Source organism: Tasmannia lanceolata, unplaced genomic scaffold (genome assembly GCF_043159265.1).
Source record: "Tasmannia lanceolata isolate RefF3 unplaced genomic scaffold, GAP_Taslan_0.1 ptg000007l, whole genome shotgun sequence".
NCBI classification, from domain to species: domain Eukaryota; kingdom Viridiplantae; phylum Streptophyta; class Magnoliopsida; order Canellales; family Winteraceae; genus Tasmannia; species Tasmannia lanceolata.
This window is the reverse complement of record NW_027518684.1, coordinates 15,968,005-15,982,368: the sequence shown is the minus strand read 5'-3', so window position 1 is coordinate 15,982,368 and position 14,364 is coordinate 15,968,005. Positions and strand designations below refer to the sequence as shown.

At 36.6% G+C, this 14,364-nt stretch overlaps 1 long non-coding RNA gene across 1 annotated transcript; it reads left to right on the top strand.

Annotated features, from left to right (window-relative positions):
- The first annotated feature begins 7,983 nt into the window (after positions 1 to 7,983).
- On the top strand, positions 7,984 to 9,283 carry LOC143881050 (uncharacterized). The gene is made up of 2 exons (XR_013251840.1): positions 7,984 to 8,390; positions 9,047 to 9,283. It is a non-coding gene; the product is annotated as an uncharacterized LOC143881050 (long non-coding RNA).
- The last annotated feature ends 5,081 nt before the right edge of the window (positions 9,284 to 14,364 follow it).

The following is a 14,364-nucleotide window of genomic DNA, read 5'->3' as shown; positions in this document are numbered from 1 at the left end:
AGACTAATAGAAATTAAATTCTTTTGAATAGCAGGAACTACTTTAACATTTTTTAAAGTTAGTATTTTACCTGAAGAAAGGACCAGGTTCGCAGTTCCAGTGTGAGTCACCTCTGCCTCAGCTCCACTAGCCACTGTAACGGTCTCTCTCACGCCAACAGCATCCGTAAGTAGTTTCTTCGAGTTGCAAACATGGCAGGTGGCTCCTGTATCTAACCACCAGTCTGAAGAAGTACTGGCCTTACCATTGCCTAACATGGCAATAAAACTCTTAGGCGCAGCACTGCCCACCATCATATGAGATTCCTTTTGTGGTGTGTCAGATTTAGCCTTCTTAGGTTGTTTACACTCTGCGGCAAAATGACCCCATTTCCCACAGTTGTGGCACTTGCCCTTCTTTTTCTGAAAGATAGTCTTTTTGGCCTCCAACTTGGGATGGTCACTTTTAGGTGACTTGGATTTCCGAGGAAATTTCTTGGGATATGTTACCGCGTTAGCAGCAGACTGTTGCTGTCTAACCATCTCCAAGTTATTCCTAGCTCGATTCTCATCTTCGATTCGAATGAATCGTTTGAGATCATCCAGTCCCACTTGCACCTTTTTCCGATACATCTCGGTTTTGAAAGAATGCCATGCAGATGGTAATTTATATATAATTGCACCCACAAGAAACGAATCACAGACAGCTATTTTTTCATTATTCAACTTAGATCTCAAATTCTCTAGATCAGTAACTTGAGGAGTGATTTCCTTGTCTTCTTAAAACTTGAAATCCATGAATTTGTCCACAAGATGGGTCTTGGACAATTCCTCCTCCTTCTTGAATTGAGCATCTAAGTTGTCCCATATTGCTTTAGCAGTGTTAAATTTACTATAGGTTTCTGCAAGACGATCTGAAAGACAATTCAACAAGTAGTCTTTGCAGAAATCCTCATCTCTAAGCCATTGAGATTCATCAACGTCTTCATCCGTCTCAGCAAAGGTACTCAAAACAGTGTAAAAACAGTTCATGTATTTTAGACTGAATTGAGTCTTTCGTTTCCATGAGGTAAACTCAGATCCTCCAAATGAGTGAAGTTTGACCATCTCAAAAGGCATAGAAATCTTTTCCATTTGTAATTTTATAAGAGTAAAAATTAGAAAGAGTGCACCTGATTTGCGAAACGCAAGAACCCAATCCACGAATCAAATCCAAGTCGAGCTCAAGAGATCTAAAGTTTCAGCTTCGGTTTCAAGAACCAAATTCAATAAACCGAATACAAGAATCAATGGCTCAATGACCAACTGACGGCGAGATAGAGACCGGTGGAAAATTGGTATGCTTGGGGTCGGGATTGTCAATCCCACAAGGGTTCAGTTTCAAAAAAGAGATTCGACCAACAGGAAAACCCAAAATTTCCAATCTCTTCCGATAAATATGATGAAACAGATCGGGTTGCCGAACCAAATCCCTTTCTCTGTCTGCTAAAAACTTGATTTCGGGCTAAAGACCGGAAAAAACTCGATTCGCCGGCGAGCTGTGGTGTTAGGAAGCCAGATTCCGACAATTTCCTTTGGGTTGCAGGTACGAGCAAAGCAAAAGAGATGAAGCCCAAAATCTAATTTGTTGGGGAAGAAACCCACGGCCAAATCGAAATGTTGAAGGAGGGTATAAACCCACGTCCAAGAATTCCCAAGCAGGAACGCTACCCAACAGCACCCAACTCCCAAAATAAAACCCACCGATTGATTGTTGTTGTGTGTAAAAAACCCACGATGCAAATCTGATTCTGTGGATGATTAAACCCACAAAAAAAAATGAATTCTGTTGAGGATAACAGACGTTTGTGAATTTCGTCACGAGCGAGAGAGTGAGAGACCCAAAGTCGTGAATTCTCTTTCTTGTTTTCAACGATTGAAAGAACCCACGCCCAAATCGTTTCGAGCGATAACTTTGGAGACAATCCAAGATTTAGCCTTGAATCTGGGCTGGAGAGGAAAACCCAAGAATCAGAATCGATTTTGGAGAAGAAACCCACGCCCAAACTTGAAAAAACCCACAGCCGTGTATTTCCAACGAGGGTTCTGTCTGTGTGTATACGAGAGAGAGAGAAGCCAAACGTCTTCTGTCGGTGTGGGAGAAATACGTCTTCTTCTTTTTTGTGGGAGTTGATGAAACCCTAAACCAATAATGCTTTAAGATTGTTAGGGTTATTAGGGTTTAAGCAGGATGCTTAAAGCATTACACCCAAGGTATCTAGTTTGGAATACCAAGTTTGTTGCCTCCAGCCCCTATATATAGAGATACACTAGGGTTAAGAGAGGTTAATGGGCTCCAGCCCAAATGGGCCCACTACACCTGGTCCATTACCTATTAGGCTTATATTAGAACATACATGGGTTATATTATATATACCCAACAAGAACTTATGACCAAACATAAATAAACAAAATATAAGGGTATTTCTTAGAGAATAAAATTAGATCTCTCAAGATCTTAGAATGATTAGGCCTAGTTTAGGAAAACCGATTTGATTAGATAACCAGATTAGATTATGTTTATCTCTTTCCCTTCTTATCATTATCTCTTTCTATGTATAACCCTGCAAGTGTTACACTCTTTGGGCTCTTTTTAATGTATCCAAGAATTAGTAGAAATTCATAAAGTAGTGTAATCTTCTCTAATTTTATCTATCATCTACTTTTGTTGTAATCAAACATATGTCGATTTTTCAATCCACATATGTCGATTTTTCAATCCACATATGTTTGAGGGGGGAATAAAATCAGATCTCTCAAGATCTTAGAAAGATTAGGCCTAGTTTAGGCAAATCGATTTGATTAGGTAACCAGATTAGATTATATTTATCTCTTTCCCTTTTTATCAGTATCTCTTTCTATCTTTATCCCTACGAGTATTCTATATACACTCTTTGGGCTCTTTGTAATGTATCCAAGAATTAGTAGAAATTCAGAAATTATTATAATCTTCTCTAATTTTATCAATCTTCTACTTTTATTGTAATCAAAAGTATGTTGATTTTTCAAGGGGGCATGTTAGAGAATAAAATCATATCTTTCAAGATCTTAGAGTGATTAGGCCTAGTTTAGGCAAACCGATTTGATTAGGTAACCAGATTAGATAATGTTTATCTCTTTCTATGTTTATCCCTACGAGTGTTCTATATAAACACTCTTTGGGCTCTTTGTAATGTATCCAAGAATTAGTAGAAATTCAGAAATTAGTGTAATCTTCTCTAATTTTATCAGTATTTTTGTACTCTGGCAGTCTCCATTGCGATCTAGGACGCTCCATTGGGATCCGACCATACCATTGACACCCTATCTTCGTTTCTTTTTAGTCACGTGTTCTGTCAAAGAGTAGTTATAAATATGCATAGAAGGGGCTGGACAAGGGAAGTTACAGGGACAAATACATTTAACATCCCTACTTTTATCATCTATTTATAGTTGCCAAGCTACAAGTTCATTTTTTGGCGATTGGGGTTTTGGATTTCAAAGGATGGGAAACCCTAGTCTCGTAGTCATGTGGAAGAAGAGGTGTAAAAGGGAAGAAAAAGGGCGAGCAGGTTCGTTTAGCAAAACCTTCTTCGTAGTTTGTTAATTTTCCCTCTTTGTAATCTCTTCATTTTCTTCTTATAGCTGTTTCTCATCGAGTTTTTGATTTTAGGGTTTCATGTTATATCTCTTTTTCTCTTCTCTCTCCGTGTACAAAACCGTAGTCACTGTATACGTATGCTTATGAAACTTCGCTCCAAGCGATGGTATTTTCTAACTCTTGCAAGGTAGGATTTCGAACTATGGCAACTCTAAAACCCTATTTTGTATTCGAAACCCCATGTCTCAGATAGTAAGAGGAGAGACCAGATATAAGACAGGGAAGAGAAAGTAGAAGGTTATCTTTGTTTCTGCATACAAGTCTATGTTTCATTCTCCATTTATAGTTTGTGTGTGTGTGTGTGTGAGAGAGATAGAGAGAGAGAGAGAGAGAGAGAGAGAGAGAGAGAGAGAGAGAGAGAGAGAGAGAGAGAGAGAGAGAGACCTCTGTATGAGTCTCTTTCGTTTTTTCTGGTTTAGGTCAGTTACCTATATGGTCTATTCTTTGTTTTTTTAACATTTATCTCTCTCCCCCTCTCTCGTATTTAGCTCTATAATAATTTTCTATTTTATTTGGATTGTTATTTTCACTATGGCTGTTCCTTCGTCATTGTTGTATGTGGAGTATCTATTCTATCTTTGCCTCTTCATTCCCGTCTATCCCTTTGTGTATTATGTCGATTCTGTTCTACTGAGGCTGGTTGTTTGGAAGATTAATGTTTTAGAACAATTTAAACTATGAAGCTCACAAGTTTGTGATATTTTCAATGTTGCAACAAACAGGTACACATCGGCCAGCCATGTCATATATGCCAAGAATGAAAATGAAGCCAGTGCAATTGATCTATCAATGGAATAGGTGCAATTGCTCTATCAATGGGATGGGTGATATAGGAAAAAATAAAGGTAAATTCCTAAATAAGATTGTGATGTAACATTTAATAAACTCTATTTCGCAGTTATTACACGGGCTTTGTCTTTTATATGTTTTTAACACATGGTTAAATAATTGAAGTTGTTAACACAAATTGCCCATCTATGGTGTATGTGCACATCTATAATATATACTAAGCAGCTAACTTTAAGATTGTAATGTAACATTTAATAAACTCTATTTCACAGTTATTACACGGGCATTGTCTTTTATATGTTTTTTAACACACGCTTAAATAATTGAAGTTGTTGACACAAATTGGCCATCTATGGTGTATGTGCAAATCTATACTAAGCTGCTAACTTTCCATGTGTCATTCATTTTAGAAGAAAATTTTTTCCTGGAAAAGTTTTTCTCTTGAAATTCGGTAGAAGTATTTAATTAGTCGGTTTTTGAATTCAACTTCGTTGAGTTAAATGGGCAGTTATGTGTGAGGAAATCTCGCCCTTTAGTCGGTTTTTATTATTGGTTTTTAGCATGTCAAGTGTGACATTTTATTTTATTATTGGATTTTGTGTTTACCTTCATTTATAATTAACTCTTCTTCTTTTACCATTCTAAAAGAAAAATTAAATCAACTCTTCTTTTCATTAGTATTTGTTATATCCCCTCTCCTAAACCTAAAATCATAAACAAACTCTTATCCCAATACTATATTCATTGTATCATATCTGCCGCCTTTGTTGTATATTAGAGACGGAAGAGAACATTGGTAAAATTTATTACTTTATTAAATGAATACCATATTAATATTGTTTCAAATTATGATAGTAATCAATAGTTTTATGCACACTTGTCACCATTTCTTGATTTTTAAATGTAGCCATATCAGACAACTCGTATCCGTGTCGAAACTCGACACACGAATCCGTATTGACAAGTCTTGATTATATATACTTTCTATTTTATCCGTGTTCCCGTTTCTAATTTTGGGGGTTTGCTGTGTGTCTTCCTCTCCGTGTCAGTGTCGACATGCGAGTAGATGATTTAGAGAGAGAGAGAGAGAGAGAGAGAGAGAGAGAGTTCTAAAAATCAAAACACCTCTAAAGATCTAAAAAACCCAAAGCTTAGTCGTTGTAAAACTGTTGAGAAAAATGATGGACAGACTTCAAAAGCTTAGGTTTGTACTCTTCTTCTTTTGTTGTGATTTTTTATATTCTTGACTATAGGTATGCACTTTTCTTTTGTTGTGATTTTTTATATTCCTGTCTATAGTCTAGAGACATCTCATTTTTTTGAATGGATAATCTAGAGACATCTCTCTCTTTCTCCTTCAAAAATAGAGGAACTTTTGCCTTTTTTTTTTATTCTTTTTTTGACAGATAAGAAATAGAAAATTTGTGGGGTGTGCTTTTTCGAATTTAAATGAATTGGTGGGTTAAGGCTATGATTTAGCCAGCACTTTGAATTTATTGCTGACACATATGTCCTGCCGTGCCCTACTCGACACACGTGTCCACAAGTGTCGGCACTCCTTTGGACACTTTTAAATGCATTGTTAGGAGTGTTTTTAATGTGGGCATGTGCACACGCTTTTGTTCCGTGTCAAGTGTGACATTCTATTTTATTATTGGATTTTGTGTTTACCTTCATTTATAATTAACTCATCTTCTTTTACCATTCTAAATAAAATTAAATCAACTCTCTCTCTCTCTCTCTCTCTCTCTCTCTCTCTCTCTCTCTCTCTGTGTGTGTGTGTGTGTGTTAAAGCATGAATTTTCCTCTTATAGAGCAAAAGCCAGAGCATCAGTAGAATCATTTTTTACCGCCTTCCTGAAATCCAACGTAAAATCGTGTAGACTAACAGAGTTGTTGATTGTTTTGGACTTGCAGGAATTGACTGGGGTTCAAGCTCCAAAAGAGTCCAATATCATCCTTTTGAGATGGTTCTCCGATCATGAAATCCATTATCTTGATACTTTTATGTACAAAGCTATCCGAACTTAGTTGCTCCGCTTGAACGGAACTACTCCAAGGAGGGTGAGTTGCTTCGCTTGAACGGAACTACTCTAAGGAGGGTGGGAAAGGTGATGATTCATGATTTTCAAGCTCTTTTTGGACTGAGTTGGGTGTCGAATTTCCACGAGTCGAATAGTTTTTATAAAAAACAGGCTAATGATATTGGCACTACCATGTTTTAATAATTGTACAAACTCACCTTTGTGTTTTTTTATTTTGTGTTTTTTTATTGTGTTTGGCTTATGAAAGGCTTTTTTGCCTAAATGTAATAACCATTGACAGCTGTTTAAATAATAAATTGTTGATTTTATGGAATAACGTGAGCGTATGTATTGATCCCCCAAATCCAAGTTAAATAAAAGCCCAGTCAAATGCAATTGAGTTGAGTTTTAGTGAGTGTCTCCTTGCATGCCAATGTCACCGTATATATCTTTATAAATTGGTATTAATATCAAAATTTATTTGGGTCAAATTTCCACTTCTAAAATTTTGCCTCGTTAAGGAAAATCATGTGCAATCCCAAAAGTATCGCAAAATCGGCAACACATTCAAAATGAGTTAGATCTGTTTTGAAACTCTCTCTCTCTCTCTCTCTCTCTCTCTCTCTCTCTCTCTCTCCATATGTTGCCATCCCCATTCTAGACCTTCCCCTCCCCTTACTCGTCTTCTGGTTCTCCCAAGTCCAAGAATGCTTTAAACTCCTTGTTGCTTTTGTTTAACTTAAATCATCGAAAGTCTAGTGCAGAGATAATTAGACTCTTTAAAGTGCATTTTGTAAATGCAGTTCTATCTGAGAAATTAAAAGCATTTTGAACATAAATGTATTTACTTCTTTTTTGAAGAAGTGGGGAGGAACTGTAATGAAAATTTTAAAAAGTAATGTATTTAGATTAATTTTGAAATCTCCCCATAATGAGCTCGAAGAATTTGGAGAAACAAGAAAAGAAAGACAAACTGGATTCTACAAAATGCAATTTGTAAATGGAGTTCCATTTGAGAAATTAAAACATGAATGGAAACTATTCAAATTGCAAAAGCATTTAAACATGAATGCATTCACATTTAGACTAAGGAGCAAGGAGAATCTAAAAGTATTATATAGAGAAATATAACCCTGAAAAGAAGAAATCAAAGCAAGATACTGATAAAATGCAGTTACTAAATATTGAAGATGAACAGTTTCACATTGCTTGAATCATAGCAAGATACATGGTTATGGATCAGATGAACATCCCCTAGCAGAGACTGCAATCACTACAAGAAAAGTAGCTTTTATCGATGTTCTGTTACCGACGTTCGCAAAAAACGACCCTAATATTATATATGCACCAACGCTAATAAATAGAATGACGGTGAAAGGGTTATTTATTTACCGACGTTTTAGGAAAGTCACTAAAAGTGAATATTGACCGACGTTTTATAAATAAAACATCGCTAATTAATTTGATAAAGGCGTTTATATTAACCGACGTTCATGTGTGTCGCTGAATATGAGAACCAGCGGCATCTTTTCTAAAACGTCGGTGAGTAGAAATAAAAAAGTCGCGCTAGGTTTCCCTTTTCTCTCCTGCGCGAAAGTCCCCTCATATTCCAGATTTTTCATTTTCCCTCTATTAGGGTTAGTCGAAATTAGAGTTGTTTTTTTTCAAAATTAGAGTTGTTTTCTCGCCTTCACGCTCAAAGCCCTCTCGATTAGGGTTTTAGGGTTCTTTTCCACCCTTATTTCGTTGTTTGCTGACGCTCAAAGCCTCTCAAAAATAGGGTTTTTCGCCTCTCAAAAATAGGGTTTTTCTCGTGGCTAGAAGTGATCGGAAAGGAAGCTTTCTCTGCAACTTTAATGGAGGATTAGACTTGAATCTGTGATCTTGATCGAGTTGAAGTTGAAGCAAAACACTTTCAAGGTAAACATCATCTTTTTGGTGTCAATCATTCTCTCTCTTCTTTGATTTACTTTGGTTTGGGTTTTTTTGGTTTTGAGTTTTCTCTTCAGCTTTGTTCGGTGGGGATTTGGGCTGGCTTTGAGTTTGGGTTAGGGTTTCGGTGGGGATTTGGGTTGGCTTTGAGTTTGGGTTAGGGTTTCGGTGGGGATTTGGGTAGGCTTTGAGTTTGGGTTAGGGTTTCGGTTGGGTTAAGGTTGTGATTCCGGTGGCGATTTGGGTATGGCTTGGGCTTTCAATTGAGATCTAACCTAGGGTTTCGATGGGGTTAAGTTAATCTTCTTTTAAGATTCCCCAATATCAGTGAGATTGTTGGATTTTTATCATTTAGCAATACAGAAGGTTCATAAGATATTGATGGGGATTTTTATCAATTAGCAATACAGAAGGTTCATCCCAGATTTCCCATAATTTGTTGCAATTTCCATAGAATTGGTGGGAATTTTTCATGAAAATTGATTCCATTATTGGGGCGGGTGGGAGCCTGGGAGGTGTGTTGAATTTTTTATTCATCATAAGATGTTTTAATTATTAGTATCTATTGACATTTCATTGACATTAGACAAAGTATCACAGTCTATCTCTTTGTATATTCTAACCAGCTTTTCCTTGTAAAACAGCACTATCAAAGGTGAAGTTTCAAATGCCTTGCCTGCCACTATCTTTTCCCATGAGATTCCCAAATGACTGTTATTCTGCTCATCTGTTTGTTCATGAATGGAATTGATGACATTTTTTAGGAGCAAATCCAATTGCTTTAAGTGTCTTTTGGGCAAAGTCAATGTGGCAAATGCTATTGTAATGTCATGGGAAGCTACCTTTTATGAGAATAAAATCAGCTCATCATTTAATATTCAGATACTAATGATGTCATCTAGTCAAGGCTGTTAGACATCAGTGCTACATTTGCTTGCCATTTTCTCTCTGAATTTTTCCTTCTCATTGAGTGAATAAATGCAGTGAGGAAAAAACATCCAAGGGTTAGTGTTGGGTTCTGCCTGGGAGTTTTATAACATTCTAATGTAGGGTGTCCAACCAGCTTTAATTTTGGTTTAGTCATTTGAAAGTTGAATTCATATTTTAGAAACTAAAATAAAATTTCCCAGTCAGTTAATAACATGGAGTAACTAGCTGAGTTAATCCTTTGGTTTTTTAGGGTTTCATGTTCTCTTTTAAATTAAGCTTGGTCAATCAATAGGGTCTCCATATTAGAAACTTCCTCACCCTTGGATATTAATTGAAAAGAAGAAAATGTGAATTAATTTGTTGAAGGATCTTTCCGTTGTTTCTAGTGAGTTTCCTTTTACAGGCATTCAACTTTCTTTTAGTTGATAGTTTTTGTACTAGATTGTAATGGTTGCGGCCTATTTTAGTTTAACTTAAATCATCGAAAGTCTAGTGCAGAGATAATTTGATAATTGAGTGGAAATTTTTTGTTATATTCTCCTGAACTCTTGTTTGGTGCTTGATCTTGAGACTGTAAGTGAATTTTCGGATAGCTACAATTTTAAGATTTGGGAGTGCTAGAGGACCAATCTATTGGGTATCTTCACCTCCCTTGACAGCAAGGAGCATGTTAAGCTATACCTATGGAATGACCCAAGAAGGTTGTTTGAATTTCAAGAACAAGAGACCGAAGAGATGATTAAACAGGAAACAATTCATGGGTGTCTAAAAGAGTTATATCCAAACTGGAAACAATTCATGGGGATCTAAAAGAAGTTGAGTCAACTTTGGGTTTATTGCCCCGTTGCTTAGAAACTAGAATTCTGGCAAAATTTTCAAAAAGACTTGCATCTTAGTCAATGCCACAAAGTTCGCATTAGCATTATATAGAAAGAAAGGAACATATATATTAAGAATGAGAATGAGCAACCAGCCATTTGTTTTCTCCATTATCAATTTAACCTATTGGAATGGTAGAAATCTGTTTTGCTCTTTATCTTCCTTTTACATGTAACATGACCCTACCAAAGTCTACGAGTGTTAAACTCATAGCATCCCTCCACTCATCTGTACTGTTTTTTAATAACTTTCGTGTTTCATTCTCTTTTTAATCTTGAATAACTTGCAAGTCGTGCATCACACGGATGGTCCTCTTTGTACCTGAGACATTTCAATGTGTTTCATTGTTACCGAAGTGTTGATAAGTTATCCTGCTATGTGTTTGTTAGTGCTTAATTTCTTCATGGGCTTGCAATATCCAATAAATATATCCCTACTGTACGAAATGCCAACGTTTCCTCTATCTCTAAGAAAATGGGCTGTGCAACATTAGTATCATGCTGTTAGTGCTAAAATCTGTGAACACTTTGAATTGCCAAATAAAATAATATTAATGTTCAACATTCTATTTGATTCTTGGTTGATGCAATGCTGGGCATAGAATTCAAAGTTACGTCGTCGTCGTTTTGGGTATTAGGTCAAAGTCATTGGAACCATATAAATTAAGGGTCTTAACATGCAATTTCATGAGTACAATAAGAAGCCAGTCCAAAGGTTTTGAATGGAATTTACAGGTTTAAGTTTGCCTCATCATGTCCATGGAGATGATTGTTTATTGTGTAATGTCATTATGACAATAGTAGCATGAACAAGTTCAAAGTCAATTTATAGGCTTATAGGGTATTTCCAACAGTGGAGGATAATATGATATCGTAGGATTAATAATGTGATGCTGGGCTTAATATCTTCAGAAATTGATTTTCTTCTTTCCATATGAATAAGGTTTTTATAGACAACAGTAGCCTTTTATCTCGTTTACATATAAAAGAAGATTTTTATTATCCAACTGAGAGCATTTCCCATTGCATTTAGGCACTTAAAAAATTATTTATTTTATGAACATTTGAGTTGAGATTATCACTTAAAAAATTGTACATAGAAATCATGACCCTTAATAAATAATCTGAAAGCTTTCATTTCATGGTTTAAATGGTCTTGGAATTTGGTTTCAAGGACACTTATATATTTTTTGTCTGAACTCCCATTTTGAGAAGTAGGCATTAGTTTTTTTTTTTTTTTTTGTTATGTGGAATTCATTTTTAAAAAAAAGAAGAGAGTTCTTCCTGTTTAGTGTCCTTGGCCCAGAAAGTCAGCTGCAAGTTGAGATTCATTTGGATTTTTTGTCAATATGGTGGTTCGTTCAAGAGTTAATAAAGTGCTTCTTTCTTTTCAAAGCTATTAGGTGTTTGTCTAAAAAAAAGGATTCAACTTGTTATCCCTCTTCTTAAGACATTTGTTCTTCTTGGCTGATTGTTTTTAAAAAACAAAGAGATAGTTGAATAAGCTGTTGGATGTTATTTTTCGTAATCCTTCATTTAGTGGTGTCTATCAAATGCTCACGTATGCATCTTTGAGTGTGAAATTAATTAATTCTTCTTTCCAATCAATTCCACACGGTTGGAAATAAATAATACTATCTTATTTGATCATACAGATATTGGGCATGCAGTAGTTTAGACTTTAGAATGAATGACCTTATGTGTTTTTTAGATTATTTGAGAATCTCTTCTCTTTATTCATTTCATTCATGGTCTGTACTGCGTAGGTATTTGAAATAAATGATTTCATTAATATCATAATCTGATAAGTTTCCCTTGTTGATTCTATGAGTCGTTCATGATAAGCTTGTGGTAGAGATGGATTCATGCCATTGATTTTATAATTTAACAAATCATATTGTAGGTAATCCATCTTGTTGACTAATTGGTATTGAATGTTATAATCTTTTATGCCATGTATTTGATGGGCATTAGTAAAGTCAAGCAGAATATGATGTTAGGAATAGAACCTCAAACAATAGGGTGTCCTTATGGTACAATTGTTTTTCTTCTTTTGGGGATATTCTTTGCACATTCTTTAAGATTATTTCTTAGGTTTATGACCATTAGTTAAAAAAATATAGAAGTAGCGATCTTATCTATTAGCCCAAGGATCTGTCCTCATAACTACTTGAAGATTCACCTCTCTCTCTCTCTCTCTCTCTCTCTCTCTATACGAGTACATGTGCATTGCTCATCATCAAAGCTCCACCCATGACAACAGTTTGGCCTTTACACCATCTAACACTTACCTAGTAAGGCCACCATTACTCTTCCTCTTCCATGTTTGATGATCAAAAGATTTAATATTCTGCTCTGTTTTCACTTACAAGAACTAGCAAAATTGGATTTCAACATCGTTCAGTCGTTGCACCAAGGAGAGCTTAGAGCCATATCCTTTTACTTCCTATAAAAGAAGGCTTTAGTGTCTCATTTAAAAACAATCTCTTAGTAGCGTCTAGGACTCTAGGATTTTGGATTTGTATTCTTCCTTGTCCCTTTCAGTTCCAACTAAGTGGGGGCATACTAGTTCGGTGTTGGACTTTATTTTCATGTGGCCACTTGCAATAGTGGGGAAATAAAATTCTTTAAAATAAAGCCTTAATAGGCTTGCCTTGCCTAATTTTTGTTTTTTTACCTCATTACATTTGTCCCTATGTTTCCTAATTTGAACATTTGCATCTTCGTAATTTGATCATTCATCATACCAATTAGTCTCAACTATATCTCCTACTGACTACTCTGCATGGAACAGATGTGTCTAAGAACTTCAAAGACGAGGAGGGGACTTTTGGCCAATACGTAGGTAAAGACATAAGGGGAATGATGGGTTTATATGAAGCTTCACACCTCATAATAGATGGCGAGGATATACTTGATGAAGCTTATGACTTCACCTCCAAGCACCTTAAGGCTTCGTTGACAGTTATGGAACCGGACCTCGCGGACCTAGTAAGACATACCTGTGGACCCCGACCCGGGAACGGCGGTGAGGGAACGAGTCCCTACCACCCTCTGGATCATCCACGTGTGAAGGAGAGCTCTACCAAGGCTCTCAAAACGGATGCCACCCTCATAGCATAGCACGAGTAGAAATTCCCAGCAACTATTTCAAAAGAGGATACAAGCTCAGCTTGTACAACTTTCAAGAAATGATAATTCCGCCAGTAGATTACTAAGGCAACGCTACAGAGACTATTTTGCTTTGATTAAACGCATCCTTTTGAGGACTACCCTAGTTAAGCAACAGCATGATATTGTGGACCCCGATCCTGAGGATGGTGCCGAGGGACGCGAGATCCCTCCTGCAATCCTCTAAGATCTCCACAATGGAAGAGAGCTCTGCCAAGGAACTCTCGAAACGGATGCCACCCTCACAGCATAGCATGAGTGGCGATATAAAAGGAAAGAGATACATCCTGATCCGGAGCCAGGGCTCGAAACTAAGATCTATCCGAAAATAACTCAGAGTCGCCATCCATGGACACGCCATGGAACCAAAACAAATGCTCTGTTTGCAATGGATAACCAGAGATACAGAAGGTCCGTGCCTGATGACGAATGGAGAAGGTCCGAAGAGCGCCCCCAATTCGCCCGAGTGCGAACACTTGGTCTCTTATGCCATTTACTATTAACCTTGAAGAGTTTCAAGAGAAAATCATATGAAATGGGAACACGCATCTCCGAGAAAACGTCTATCTAATCATGCATGTCTCGGAGATGAAAATAAGCACACACAAAAGAATCGAAATAAATGGCACCTAATGATAACTAGGCTCTGAGTGACATACCTAACTGGTGTCTAAGTTCTGATGCGCAAACACATGCAAGCTATAACTAAAGGTATAAGATCAGTACAAGAAAGTAAGAAAACACAACAAAATATACAATATAACAACACCACAAATCCTAAGACTCTAAAACGATTTAGCCCGAGTCATCGGATGGTCTGATATTCATCCAAAGAAGCCTACGTATCCCCGCCTCCACGAGAATCAAGGCAACGTAGTTCTTCGCGTCTATTCTAAGCTAGGATGCCTAAGACACCTAGACCTCTATCTTAGACTCGATCTAAAAGACCGGACTAGTTATTAAAGCTTCTTGAACGATTATTT